We start from the raw sequence: 15,446 nt of genomic DNA, 5'->3' as shown, positions 1-15,446 counted from the left end.
TATCCCATGAAATATACATGTTGTAGAAGCAAAAATGAATCAACTAAAGCCAAGTGGAAAAAGAAACACTGCATCAAAAAATGTATAACTACTAATTCAAGATTTTGAAATTACTTTATAATAATAAACCCAATGACAAAGATCCCTTTTATTTCAGACTCAATATCATGCTTCTTGACAGCATTTCAACAAATCTGGTCCATGATAATTGATATGGTATTTCTGTGTTTAGTAACTACTTTCCCTATGTTCATTCTTACTAAAGCCAAGCTTGTTACCCACAAAAGAGGACACAGGCAAGAAAAAGTATATGCAGCAAAGTTTTGCTAACCATGGAATGGGTATGAGATAGTTTAGATCAAATTGACTGGTCTTGCTGTAAAAGTTAAGAAGTAAGATCAAAATTCACAGATCCAGCCGTTTTCATGTGGTTATATGGACTGCAAACAGTCAGGATTTTGTAACTTTTGATTTTTTTTTTTTTTGATTTTGCAGCTACTGATACACATTAACTGTCTACACAAATGAGGAACCAGTTAATGAAGGTTTTCTTCTTGATAGTCCCAATTCTAGTAATAAAACTACTGTTACATGGTTCACATATTAGGGAATTGCATAATTCTTCTATGAGGGGGCTGCCACATTTGTACAGCAGGAGTCTGTTGGCATTAGAAACTCTAACTGACAGACTGAGATGGGTCAGGTTAGCAAAACAGTCAGGTTTAGAAACTTCAAGTAATAATTACTTACAAAAGTAGAATTATTAGCAAAAATGAACAACATGACCTATAAGGAACTTTTAATATAGATTAATATTTTGAAAAGAAAATATGTTAGTGTCAGTGTCACTTTAACTGTAACTATGTAACATCACTGATACACAAGTTCCATCATCTGCCACTGCACAAGTCACAGGAAGATTCCTTGCTGGCAAGTGCCATTAAGGGTAGCAACTGAATCTCAACCTGAATGGATTCACCATGTAGTCACCAGTACAAAGCAGGGATAAGTTGGTGCTGTGACTCAAACACTTCAGGCTAGGGACTTCGCTAAGTGGAAGATTTCAGGTGTGGTGTAGTGTAACTATAACTACCACAAGCTAATGTGCAATGAAATAATGGACGCTAGGAGGTTCTTGTGGTGAAACAAAGGAGTAACAAATGTATTTGTTCAAGACAAATACCCCACAGATTTACTTACAGTCATGTGAGGCATAGGCAGAATATAATCATCATGAACTAGGACCAGGCCTGGATTTGTGGAAAGGCCACCATTGGTTCAAAAACACTGGGAATGCATTGGAGATACAATCATTTTTAAAATTTCCCCATTGATGATGAAAATTTGCACGAATAAAGGGGAGAGGACAGGGGCGACGAACGGCAGTGGGCCTAGGGGCGCCCACTATGTAAATCCGGCCCTGACTAGGACAGTTGGATGAAAGACAGCTGTGGAATGTGACTCCCATAAGAATGTCAAGCAGTAAGGGAATTCCTTCAGGCAGTGGTCTGGATGCCACCCAGTTTAGTGGTCAGGGAGAAGAAGTCTAGCATGACAACCTATCCACTGTGGTCCCTTCACTAAAGGCAATCTAGGAGTCTTGGGGAGCTACTCCCTGCTACAGATCCTCAATGGAGCACAAAGCTGCTCTTGCTGTCTGTACTCTCTATCTTACTCTCATAGAGAGTCTATAAAATATATTATCCTGTCTCTAGTTAACCTAGTTCACGGGGTTCCCTGCTCCCTGACTCAGACACTAGAGATGCTGGTCCCTTTAGGGCAATGGCTTTACTGGGCATTGGTGTACCCAGGCTCAATGGGCACATCCAGCTGATCAGGACACCAGAAGCCAAAGAGGAAGATCCACCCTTTTTCATACACTACAGTATATTAAAGTGTGGAAGGAAGTGATCATTACACCTCTTGGCCAATAACTAACATACGTAGATTAACACTAGATACATGGGCTTTTGCCCAGCACCTAGGGAAAAAGAGGCAGGGTAGGAAATTAAAGCCATAGGGCATATTAACCCTATGGGTCCCTACATTATCATATATAATCAACTACAAATCATGCATAAAGACTCTATCAGGGGAATGTAATAAAAGTCGCAAAGAGCAAAACAATTCGCACCAATAAGACTAAAAATCCACATCTCGCAATGTAATATTGTTCCTTAAACTGTTATTGCATTGCGAATTTTAATTGCGCATTGCGAATTTTAATTGCGCACTCATAAGAAGTGCTTGAAGGTGTCGTAATCTTTTGGAGCAAACATAACGACTTTTTCAGTAAGAAGTTTTATTACATTGACTGCGCATTGGCGCAAACTATAAAATTCGCAAACGGTCTTTCACTGTCGGAAGTGGTCGCTAAACAGTTTCCGGGCTCGCAAAAGCTATATTAAATTCGCACAAAGCAAAATTTGTTCGCGCAAAGGCATAACTTTTCGCATTGCGAATATTTTTTCCTTAGCGATTTTTATTACATTCCCCCGTATGTCTTTCATCCCCCACGTCCAACATGCACACAATGTATGGCCATGTGCAGTTTATAAGACAATAATGAAAAAGTATTTTTAGTCATATAAATTCTACATTTTTCCCTAGTTCAACAAAAAAAAAATCTTTTTAGAAATTATTTCTGTTTCATCGTACTTCAAAACTAACTATTAACAACTGAAAAACACCAAATAAAACCGGTTTGTTCAAGATATTGACGAAATACGTGCTCTACCTATTGTTTTATAATAATAACTCACAAAATATCTGGGACTGCAGGGAATAACTCTAGACCTGCCCCATAGAGTTTTCCCAACTTTCTGAAAATGTTTGCTTACATCCTTGAAAAGGTACAAAGCCTTATGTTTTGTTTATAGCATTTTACTTTATTGTCTGTATTTCAGTGTTGTTTACGGTATCACTTTTTTTTCAAATTTGCCAGAATAATTTTACATAAAAATCAACAAAATATAAGTAAACTTGTGAGTACAGGAAACCATATTCTGTTTTTCTAAATATACCACTGTGGAGTAGAAAAAAGTCTGAACTGGGGAAATCCAGAAAGATTCTAAGCAGGTCAATCTGTTCTTGGATTTAGCAGAAATCAGTGTCAACACTAAGCCCAACTACCTATCAGAATACTTATTGCTTAAAGGGGACCTGCTCCCCTGCGTTCCGTTTTTTTGGCGTTCAGCCGCAGGGGAGCGCAGGAATAGATGCATGTCATTATTTCAAATGGGGCTGTACTCACTCAGGCGCGTGTAGGCGCCGAACGCAGGTTGAGACGCAACATGCTGCATTTTTCCTGCGTTCGGCGCCTACACGCGCCTGAGTGAGTACAGCCCCATTTGAAATAATGACATGCATCTATTCCTGCGCTCCCCTGCGGCTGAACGCCAAAAAACGGAACGCAGGGGAGCGCAGGTCAGAACGCCAGTGAGTAAGAGCCCTTAAACTGTCAATTTCAACTTTAAGGAATGTAATCAAAAAATGGAAGGCCACAGGCACAGTTGCACAAATTTAACTGAACTGGAAAGATTTTTTATGGACGAATGGTCAAAAATACCGCCATGCAGAATCCAGACACTCATCAAAGGCTATAGGAGGAGTCTAGAGGCTGTTACATTTGCAAAAGGAGGCTCAACTAAGCATTGATGTAATCTCTCTGTTGGGTGCCCAAATTTATGCAACTGTCTAATTATGTTATGATGCATATTGCATATTTTCTGTTATTCCAATAAACTTTATGTCACTGCTGAAATACTACTGTTTCCATAAGGCATGTTATATATTAAAATGTAAGTTGCTACTTTGAAAATTCAGCCAATGACAAACAAAACTCCAAAGAATTAAGAAGAGTTCCCACACTTTTTCATATGACTGTAAATGTATAAATTTAAACAGTTAAAGAGTCAGCGACCTCCCCTCCCAGAACTGCTTTAGAAGGTGAAAAATGAAACTTTGCACCTCAATATTAGAAAAACGGTCAAAAACATAAAATAGAAAGTAATTGGTAAAATACTTTATTTCTGGTGATCTATCTGAACCAACTGAAAAAAAGGTGTTTGAAGGTGAACAACCCCTTTGATCTGCTGGTCCCAAGCAGGCAAAGTTTACAAATCAATTTAAAAGAAGGGGCAAGCTCCCATCGTGTAATATTGTATCAGCACCTTTATTAGAATGAAGATACATTGCACTTACAATTTTACAAATGTTTGTCAGGGGATTGTGGGAGTTGTAGTGTAAGAGCAGATGGCGATTGCCACTGTGTATATTGGATTTCAGTGCAAACGATTACTGTTATTAACATTTATTTTACAATATAAAACACATCACTACTCATTACTTTAGTCTGTATATAAGGGTGTTCCTGGCTAATCATCTCATCACTACATACATGGAACAGTGGTCCCTCGCTAAATGCACCGGCGCAGCAGCAGAATATGAAACTTGTGCCACGCTTGGCTACTGGACAGGAACAGCAGGGGTGCCCATCACCTGGCGGCAGTGCGCATGCGCTCCACAAGTCCCGGAGCCTGAGCTTTTGCAGCGCAACCTTGTTAGAGAGAGAAAAGCCTCAGCTGATCGGGACTAAGAAGGACAGCGGCTCCAACAATCAGAGCGGCGGCTGCGGTCACTCCCTATCCCCGTGCCACCTGCCAAGGTAAGGAATTCGGATGTTTCTCCCGCCAGCACTTGGGCACATTGAAATAAGTTGCTTGTGCAGATTCCACCCCGGCAGTAGAGCTCAGTGAGGGGACGAACTCATCCCCCGCCGCTTATTGTTGAACTTGAGCTGCTGGTGAGTAGCCGGTGCCACTGACTGAAACCCTGAGGTTCTGTAGTAGGGGAACAGGCTCCTGTGTGTGATGGGCAGTCATGTGTGATATGACTGGAGGGGAAAGTACTAGCTGGGAGCTGTCACTTGTAATAATACTTGTCCCTGTCAGTGCCCTAAGCATTACTCGCAAGCCACATTCTCCTCGGATTGTAGGTTACACTGGGACATCTATATAGTATAGGTTACACAGGGATATATATATATATATATATATTGTGTAGGTAACGCAGGGATATATAGATATATAGTGTAGGTTACACAGGGATATATATAGTGTAGGTTAGATGGGGACATCTACATAGTGTAGGTAGCACAGGAATATATATATAAATATATTGTAGGTTACACAGCTGCTTTGGCTTCTGTTTGCTAAGTTTGCAGCGATGGTTCTGCAGCTGGTGCGCCTGGGGTTTTCTTTGTATTTAATGTATGTTTGTGTACATGTGAATATTTTGTGTGCTTGTCTGTATATGTGTTTGTGTGCTTGAATGTTTATCATATTGTTCTTGTGAGTGTTTATTTTTGTGTATGTTTTTTTTTCAGTGAGTGTAATGTGTCTGTGTTTGTGTCTGTGTTTGTATGCATGCTTGTACCTGTCTGTATGCTTGTGGCACACTATTTGCTATGTTTCCATGTGCCAGTGTATAAGCATGTGCCTGGCCCCTTGTACCTGTTTGTGTGTGTGCTTGTGCCAATGTGTGTATATGTGCCAGCATGTCCCTGTGCTAGAGTGTGTGTGTATATGTGCCAGTGTCTGTATATGTGCCAACATGAGTCCCTGTGCTAGAATGTGTATGTGTGCCAGTGTCTGTATATGTGCCAATGTGTGTATATGTGCCAGTGTGTGTATATGTGCCAATGTGTGTATATGTGCCAGTGTGTGTATATGTGCCAGTGTGTGTATATGTGCCAACATGAGTCCCTGTGCTAGAGTGTGTATGTGTGCCAGTGTGTGTATATGTGCCAATGTGTGTATATGTGCCAACATGAGTCCCTGTGCTAGAATGTGTATGTGTGCCAGTGTCTGTATATGTGCCAATGTGTATATATGTGCCAATGTGTGTATATGTGCCAATGTGTGTATATGTGCCAGTGTGTGTATATGTGCCAATGTGTGTATATGTGCCAGTGTGTATATATGTGCCAGTGTGTGTATATGTGCCAACATGAGTCCCTGTGCTAGAGTGTGTATGTGTGCCAGTGTGTGTATATGTGCCAATGTGTGTATATGTGCCAACATGAGTCCCTGTGCTAGAATGTGTATGTGTGCCAGTGTGTGTATATGTGCCAATGTGTGTATATGTGCCAGTGTGTGTATATGTGCCAGTGTGTGTCCCTGTGCTAGAGTGTGTATATGTGCCAGTGTGTGTATATGTGCCAGTCTGTGTATATTTGCCAGTGTGTGTATATGTGCTAACATATATCCCTGAGTCAGTGTGTGTATATGTAGCAGTGTGTGTGTGCTTGTTCCAGTAAGTGTGCTTGTGCCAGTGTTTGTGTACATGTGCCTGTGGTGGGCTGAGTAATTCTTCCAGCATTGTGTATATCACGTCTAATACTCTGCATAGACTAGGACTGCCATCCATTAACCCAGATATAATGCCAAATGGTAAGATGACTGAATTAGCTCATAGATGCTAGAAATTCAGGAGGGTTCCTGGTAACATATTTGTTTAAAAGTGTTGCAGAAGTGCATTATCCAAACACAGTGCTGCTTCTAAAAATATCATCGCTCCTATGAACATATTATGGTAACATGTTATTTTGGATAGCTTGCACACTGGGCTACAAGGGACACAGCACACAATAGAATGCTGGGTTGATTTGAAGTATTTTATTTTGTGGTTAAAATTTCAACTTGAGACCATGAAAAGTCTCACTCACTGGCTCTGTCTACCCACTGACATAATAAGTGTGCACTTTGCTGGGGCATCCAATTTGGGGCCCACCTTTAGTTTGAGCTTAAGAATAACTTGTTGCCCAGTATATTATATAGCAATACAATACAATAGTGGGAATGCGCAAAAGTCACGTGCCAATGAAGGTTGACAGATCAGCTCTGTACATAATTACCTCTGATTTGTTGGGTATATTATATAGTCATTTGTATATGAATATGAACTTCCTGTCTATTTATATTTTTCCTTTTTATCAAGTCCTTTTTCAGCAAGTACAGTTGTTTTTAGATTTACCTATAATAGATATACCATGACCTGGATGAATGAAAATCTTCATAGTCATTTTTCCTTTTTATCCTTAATCCATTAGTTATAGTAAATTATTGAATTGAAATTAAACACTTTTAAAAGTCCAGTTCTATCTCGTTAGTATATTTGTAAGGCTTTCTCTTGCTACGGTATAGTCAGAAAGGGATCTCTTTTCATTGCAAGCCTCATATTTCTTGGTAGAAGAAGTACTAGCAGTGCACAGGTAATTAGCTATATGCAAGGAGGATATCCTGACAGAGGTGTATGTTGCACCATTTAAGTACAATAGCCACACACTGAATGGGAAGAACGACCTACTGTATATATGTCTATATATATATAGAGAGAGAGAGCTGCAGGATTGTGCCAGATTCTGTTGGAACAGGCTTTAATCCAACCTGCTGTGCTGTGTAACCTTTAAAATACTGAAACCAATGTTGCACATTTAGCAAGTATGGCTGAAATTAGATTTCCGGGACTGCGTGTGATCTAGATTCAAAGTAAGACATTTGCTGTAAGCTTTAGTGAGACTCGCTTGAATCGTTAAATACACTTCAGCTCCACCGATCCTATTGATAAGGCACAGTGTTAAGTTTGTCCTCTATAGGTGGTCATTAGGAATTACCTGCAAAGCCAGAAAAACTCTGTAACTCCTTGAATTCCAGGCTGGATACTATTGAAATTGTATATACCTTGGCAGGTTGTCCTCAGTGATGGAAAATACCCATACTCATTATTTATAATTCAACAAGTAGCTCACTGTGCCTTTAACCATTAGTGAATTCTGGGAGTTGTAGTACAACAGCGGGAGAGTGCTCATTGTACAGCATCAAAATATATCAAAGCAGTACTGACACCATTTAGCCTTTAGCATTTCTTCTAGATGCAGATGGGCTCCCACACTAGCAGTGGCATAACTTCACTTGTCTTGGGCCTTCCCCTTTCAAAAAAGTTTTTGAGGCCCCCATCACTTTACCCATGCCCACACGTGATTATATGTGACAGTATGGTTGCAGGCAGGAGAGAGGGAGCTGGGAGTTGCAAATCCTTTCTGGAACCCCCTTTGCCACTGGGCCACCCTGTTGTCACAGGGAATGTTGATAAGTAGTTATGCCATGTCATGCTAGTAATCCTGAATCTCTCCTACTTAGGGGCAAATTTACTAAAGGGTGAAGTGACTAACGCTGGCGAAAATTCGCCAGCGTGACGTCATTTCGGTATTTCGGCGTAACTTTGCTAGTGAAGGAGATAGACTCTAGCAGTACTTCCCTCCCTAACGCCTGGTGAAATTGCTCTCTGGCGATTGGACGTAACTACGCAAATTCACTAAGATGTGGATTTTACTGAACGTTACCTCTTGTGCCACACTTGCCTTTACCACCTCAGATCAGGCGAAGTGCAATAGAATAGATAGACGTTCCTAAAAAAAATATTTGAAACATTTTCTAAGTCCCAAAAAACGCTAGTGTCTTTTCCTTTTTCAGCGCAACTTCGCCAGCGTTCGGCGCCCTGGACGCAACTTCGGATTTTAGTGAATTAGTGTTTCCTGGCGAATCTACGCCTGGCGAAGTGTTGCGCTGTGAGTGAAGCCGTTGCTGGCGAATTTTCGGAGGTTAGTGAATTTGCCCCATAGAGTCATAGATACAATAAGTAGGCAAAAATTATGGCTAAATTGTGGGGACACCCTGTGATAGTTTGATTGCTTTACAGTTGCTGGTTTTTGTTACTCATTAAACCAATGTATTTGTTGCATTGTTTTGTAAGTAATGCCATATTATCATCAGTGATATCCAATAATTTTTAACAGAGTGAAAGTTATTTGTAGTTGATATAGAAAGTAGTATTTGGCTGATTGTTTATATTCTCTTCACTGTTCACCCTGACTCCTGAAACAAAGTAGCAGAAGCCCGATGATTAACAGGTCTGAAAGAGAAGGTTACAATATGAAAGAACAAATATGAAAGAACATGGTGGGTGAACCCTGTTAAAGCAAAAGTCTTAGCATATTTTACAATGCAAGCATCTGTACTGTAAGATGTCACATGTTTTACAATTAGCACTGCCACTGTCTGGTTAGTAAAGCCAAAATCCAGAGGATTTGTAGGTTTGTGTCCCCACTGGCCCTTTGATCACCTCCCCGTAAGTCTGTACAAAGTGCTAGTAGGGAGCAGAGTGTTGCAATGTTGAGCAGTCAGTTTTGCATTCTTGTAAATAGGTGCAGTAAATAGATATTGTCCAGCAAAAGATACAGACTTATGGATCCATATGTATGTATGTTTAACTTTGTTTGTAAAGCCCTGTTAAGGAGCCACAGTGCTATAGAGTGCATAAAAATACAATATATATATAAGGGATAACATTTTGTATGAACTGCACTTAATGATATCATCAGTTACAATTGGTGCTGAGTCATTTCAGCTCTGTGACATTGCTTACCGATATGTGTTTATAATACTATATCTATACAGGGAATAATGTTTCCACAAATTCAAAGTTTAAGGAAAGAAGTCACTAGGGATCATATATTACTGCCCCTGCTGCAAGTGCAGAAGTACTAAAGGGAGCAAAGAGGGCATCAGGGCAGGGCAGTGCTGCACTCTGCTCATCATACCGGATAAGAAAATCCAAGTGTAAAATGTAGCGCAAAGCCCCTATTCTGGTGTACAGAGATCTACAGCAGCAGTTTTTTTATAGTGATTAGGTTTGTGGCAGTGCATGCAAATGGCTTTTTTCCATCAAGGCCAATTTTGGTTGTTTGGCGACCCTGCTTTGCAGAATTAACCTCCACCTTTTTGAAGTCACCGTGGCATTTTACGACCTGTATAAAAGGATCTATCATTGCCTATATATATTGCACACATAACATATACATGAACTGCAGTAATCAGCTAACACTTCTGGGTGTAGTTCAGCATTAGTTTGGGACACAGTTCTTGGCATTGCCAGCTTTAAAAGAGAACTTAAACTGAACTAAAGAAGTAGGCTAGAAATGTTGTACATTATGTTTTGAGCTTTTGTACCAGCACAAGGCAACCACAGCCCTTTAGCAGTAAATATCAGTGTCCCCAAAGATGCCCCAGTAGCTCCCCATCTTCTTTTCTACTGATTCACTGCACATGCTCTGTGCTGCTGTCACTTACTGAGTTTAGGGTCCGACTCAAAATATACAGTACACATAGAATACAAATGTTATAATATAAGCATGGTTAATAATTAATACAGATAATTACTGAATATGACAGCACAAAAACCAGTGCAACTAGCATCAGCAATTAATAATCAGCCTTGTAACATTAGCTTATATTACAGACCAACCTTATGTTCTGCTTGATAATTTGCCACGACCCCTAAGCTTAGCTTCTCAACAGCTGCTCAGAGCCCACTGAGCATGTGACACAGACACTTTCCAAGATGGTGACCCCCTGTGACAGGTTGGAAATCATGGATCATTGCTGCTATTGAGAAGCTGAAACTTTAGGCTGAGCAATAAGGTCATTATATAAAATATGGCATTTTTAGCCATACTCATTTTTAGGGTTTAGTTCTCCTTTAATCTTATATAGAAATCAGTACAGATTAATTTGTTTGTAAAGTGACTATCTTAAAATCCCTGATGCACACAGTTAGTGCCATTACTTCATATTTATTAGTAGCTTTATAGTCAGTGTATCTGACTGCCCAGAGCTCAGTAAATATTTGTTCTTTCATATCCTAGTTAGTTAAATGAACAGTCAGGTTATTCAGACCCATAAACCCACCGCTTGTTTCTCTTTCCAAAGTCACTTTGGCTCTGGCTTTGTGTCTTGTTCCTCTGTTTTGCTATCTGTGGTTTTCTAAATGATTTTAGACAAGCATCCAGAAGAAAGTGGTGTATTTATAGAACAATATTAACCCTTGAGTAATTAAAGGCTGAGAACATTCTCACCTCTGGAATATTCTCTTATGCTCATTTGGAACATTTTGAATTCCCCACTTGCGGATTTTTTTTTCTTTTTAAGCTCCTGTGCTATTATCATGCAAACCATAGGTTTATTCCCATAAACTGTTATAGCATGTCAGTGAAAGTGTTGGCATCTACATGTTTAGACAGACTACAGTTTACAGACAGACTAAAAAGATGAACTGCTTCAAACTGTCTGTTGGTTAGTTTGTTTTAGTTTTAAGGGGTCCTCCCACTAATTAACTTTCAAATACACATAAATGAATTATTTTAGTGGTTTTAAAGCTATTTTCACTCTTAGCCGTTATTGATTAAACAGTATCTGTTGGGTCGTTTCTGTGCAATGCTGGTTCTGACTCCTGAAAAAGTATAGAAGAAGCCAGACTTTTAGGAAAACTGATTTCTGTAAACCATTATTTCAAAAGTCAGAACCACAGAAGGGGATAAGCAAATACCACTTTCAAATGAAAAAGAAACTGTAATGTTTGCAAAGAAACAAAAGCAGCACATTGAAAGGAAATAAATACACGTGAACATGTACAGTATATACAGTTTTTCCACAGTTTGGGGAATATTTGCTTTTGCTATATGCTAAGAGGCAGTACATGCAGTTTTTGCAGTGAATGTACAGTATGCCTTTACATAGAGGCTTATTTTTTGATGAATCAGAAGCCTAATGGCCTGACCTAAATAGTTGCATTCCCAATCAATATCTGGGATAATGGCAATATAATATGTATAACGTATTAGGCTTATAGGAGAATGGTCCCCAGATATGTATTTTAAACCTCTGGGAGCTTGGCCACAGAATATATACTATATAACCTCTGAGGAATGGGGAGAGAATATATAGTATGGCCTATGGGAGCATTGCCCCACATATGTATTGTATAACCTCTGGACCATGGCGCAGAACATGTATTATATAACCTCTGAGAAAATGGCGGGAAAATATGTTTAGTGTGACCTAAGGGAGAATGGCCCCAAATACCTCTGGGAATATGGCTGCGAAACATGGTCCCAAATACATAATGTATAACTTCTGGGAACATGGCTGCGGAACATGTATTCTATAACCTCTGGAAGAATGGCAAGAATATGTAGAGAATGGCCTAAGGGGGGATGCCCTCAAATATTGTATTTTATATCCTAAAGAGAAAGGACCCAAAATACATGTAATATAATTTTAAGAAGAATGGTTGCTGAATATGTACAGGTAAGGGATCCAGTATCCGGAAACGCGTTATCCAGAAAGCTCAGAATTATGTAAAGTTTGTCTCCCATAGACTCCATTCTATACAAATAATCCAGATATTAAATAATTATTTCCTTTTTCTCTAATAATAAAACTGTACTTTGTACTTGATCCCAACTAAGATATAATTAATCCTTATTGGAACCAAAACCAGCCTGTTTGGTTTATTTATTGTTTACATGATTTTCTAGTAGACTTAGGGTGTGAAGATCCAAATTATGGAAAGATCTATTATCTGTAAAAACCCCAGGTCCCGAACATTTTAGGTAGCAAGTTCCATACCTGTAGGCTATAACCTTGGGAGAACAGCCCAACAATATAAATGTTGTAACCTCTGGGACAATTACATTTTCTACATTCTTGGCACTTTACAGCTATCTATATTTTTTATTCTCTGTAATGTTTGTTCCAACTGTCTGTACTGTTAATGCATGGTTGTCAATAAACAGTCAAATATATACAGTACATACTGCATTTACATGCATATTCTTATATAACAATACACTGTACATATACTGTATACATATGTTTTTTTAAAGAAAAAGATATTATATAATGCATGGGAGTGGGGGTTCTTCTCATTGCTTATTGTGATCAGACAGCAATTGCAGCTTTCTGTAGTTTAAATCACACGCCTACATTGACACTTGCCACATTTAAATGGAAGTGTCATACGCCTGATACAATTTGTAGCATCAGTGTTGTAGTCTGTAACTGCAGCCTTGCTGCACTTGTCAGATTTTACGCTTAGGTTGGGACTTGTTTGCAGTTTAGCCAGAGTTCAATGTGTGAAATCCACTGAGTGCACTGTGCTGTATGGGTTTACAGTTTGGAGTACGAACAAGCCCTTGTGTGAAATTCAGGTGGAAAATAAATATTTAGCATGAAACCTGGCGTAAACAGCTGCAGCACTGAATGCCAGATTTTGCACAGGTTTGCGACTTTAACTCTATTTATAGGGAGAATTTTGAAAGGGGTTTTTAATCAGCTGCCTCCTCTCTGGTTTCTTACAACATAAAAAGCTCCAAGTTCATTTATATTTGACCTTGTTTTTAACAGTAGATCAAGCCTGTCCCACTGAAGCTTTTCTGAGAAGGTCATATTGCTGACCCCAGCAGCTGGTGGGTTTAGCTGGCTGCATCATGTAGTTGGGAGTTTCTGGTCTCCTGTACTATGTCCTGCTGTGCTTGGTCCCTATGCACTAAAAGGAGTTATAGCCCTCATAGAGTATATTATATCTCACAGGATAGAGTTACAGTGAAATTTACGGCATCTACAACATCCTACAGAGGATGTTGAAGATAATTATCATCAGTTGGTTGATTCCCAAAGGTTACTTTCAGACATTACACAGGATGTTAAAGTACATATTCAGGCTAATCTCTCCTAGATGGACAATGCATAATCATACTAAAAGCTAGGCTGCCAATTAGGGGGGTCCTTTATTGGTTCTCAGAGACTTTTTAATTGTTCTCTTAAGCTAGGCAACAGCTGCCTTCTAGGGTTGACCAATTGGATAAGCCAATTGCTTTTCAAACCAAATGCCTGGTGAAGTGTTTCACCTTTCACTTCTGGGTCATCTGATGACCTCCTACATGTTTCATTAGCGCTTTTCACTTCTGAGATATCCATTCCAGTCATATGTAGGAAGGCAATATGGCATGCATTTAAATGCTATTCACAAAGGTACTTTCAGCTATAAATATGGCTTGTACCAAAATGACCATTTCCAGACACTTATGATTAAGCACAAAACTCACAGTTACACGAGAGAGAAGTGGAATTAACACCTGTCCCGAGGAGGAGCTATTTACAATGTGTTTAGGCTACATAAGCAACTGATTTCCACCTATGAATCACATGCTAATAAAATTTATGTGCTGGGAATGACACAATTCACAACTCCATTGATGCCATCAATATGTAACTGCAACCTGCATGTAATGTACTAATGTGAAAAGTATTTAGAACTGACATTAACCTCCCCTATCCATGTGGTGAACCACAGAAACCTGAACAACTTTTCTGTCGTTCTAAACCCAGTCAGACACAGGGCCAGGGCTAAGGAGGAGTGGAAAATGGCCATACAAAAAGAGGACTGGATGTCGCGTTAACAACCCTTCCCTGTAAAAAAAAAATTTCTTGCAAGTTTGCAAAACAAAAGCCAAAACCCAACAGAGTTCTTGTTTTGATATTAATTATGGTTAATAAATTACAGTTGTGGTGAAAGCCTTTTCAATGGAATTTTGGGGAAAATGTTATATTGTAAATAAAAAGTGTGACGTTTATCTTGATTTTTATACTTTGAATTTTGTAATTGTATCTGAAGAATCATGCAAAAGTTTAGGCACCTGCAAGTCATGTAGCACACAATACTATGTACTGTGGTATGCCATTTGGCAGACATCATAGACTTAAATTTTTTCTTGTAGTTAGTTAACATTATATCTATTCTTGCATTTTCTACTCTTCCTTGCAGAACAATTCTAGTTCAGATATCCAGCCTCTATTTAGCTTCACTTCTTCACTAACTGTGCAGGACATTAGCTTTTAGTATTTGTTTATACTTAGTGGAATACATTTCTCTTTTCCAAATACTAAATTCTAAACCCAAAGGATAATACATCCTTCCTTTGCTCAACACTTGCCAAGTTGTTCTTTTTCCTTTTTTTTGTTCTCTAAATATACCTTTGGTGATTGCCATCTAAAAGTTCAATTGTTATTTCAGATCTCAGGATGTGGTTGCAGAATACCTCCGTTGTTCCTTCTGACAACTTTTCCATGCAGATCATGGTTGAGCAAGAAACTGTGCACAGTGGCCCAGTCCAGCGCTAAGCCCATGCCACAGAAACCTTGCTGCGGGTCCTTTGTGATGCAGGGGTCTTGCTTACATGCTAGACTAGTCTAGGTACAATTCTAAGTGAGATATCTCATTGTCTCCAGAGCTTGCCTTATCTTCAGCAGTTACCCTTAACCTGCATTTCTTATATACATCTTTGAAATTAACTGTCCTCTCAGTAATGTAACTATGGGGTGGCGGGACCAAGGGGCAGACCATGCAGCCGGTATCCGGCCACCCCCCTCCAGAAGCATTTTATTTGCTCTAGCAAACTGTCGGCAGGCTTGCAGGGGGTTCAGGCCCTGGTACAATTATATCCCCTACTCCCCCGGTAGTTCCTCCACCGTGTCCACTGCTTTATG

The 15,446-nt window shown here is 39.4% G+C and overlaps 1 protein-coding gene across 2 annotated transcripts in view; it reads left to right on the top strand.

Moving 5' to 3' along the window:
* The first annotated feature begins 4,526 nt into the window (after window positions 1-4,526).
* The window catches only part of LOC108703019 (zinc finger protein 385B-like), a 268,896-nt gene continuing 257,976 nt past the window's right edge, over window positions 4,527-15,446 (top strand). For both annotated transcript variants that reach the window (XM_041578353.1, XM_041578352.1), the window contains exon 1: window positions 4,527-4,666. The gene's annotated coding sequence lies outside the window, so the exon portion shown is untranslated. The remainder of the gene's footprint in view (window positions 4,667-15,446) is intronic.

The sequence above is a fragment of the Xenopus laevis genome, chromosome 9_10S, assembly GCF_017654675.1.
Source record: "Xenopus laevis strain J_2021 chromosome 9_10S, Xenopus_laevis_v10.1, whole genome shotgun sequence".
NCBI lineage: Eukaryota > Metazoa > Chordata > Amphibia > Anura > Pipidae > Xenopus > Xenopus laevis.
The sequence above is the reverse complement of the archived record's forward strand: the minus strand, read 5'-3'. Positions and strand labels throughout refer to the sequence as shown.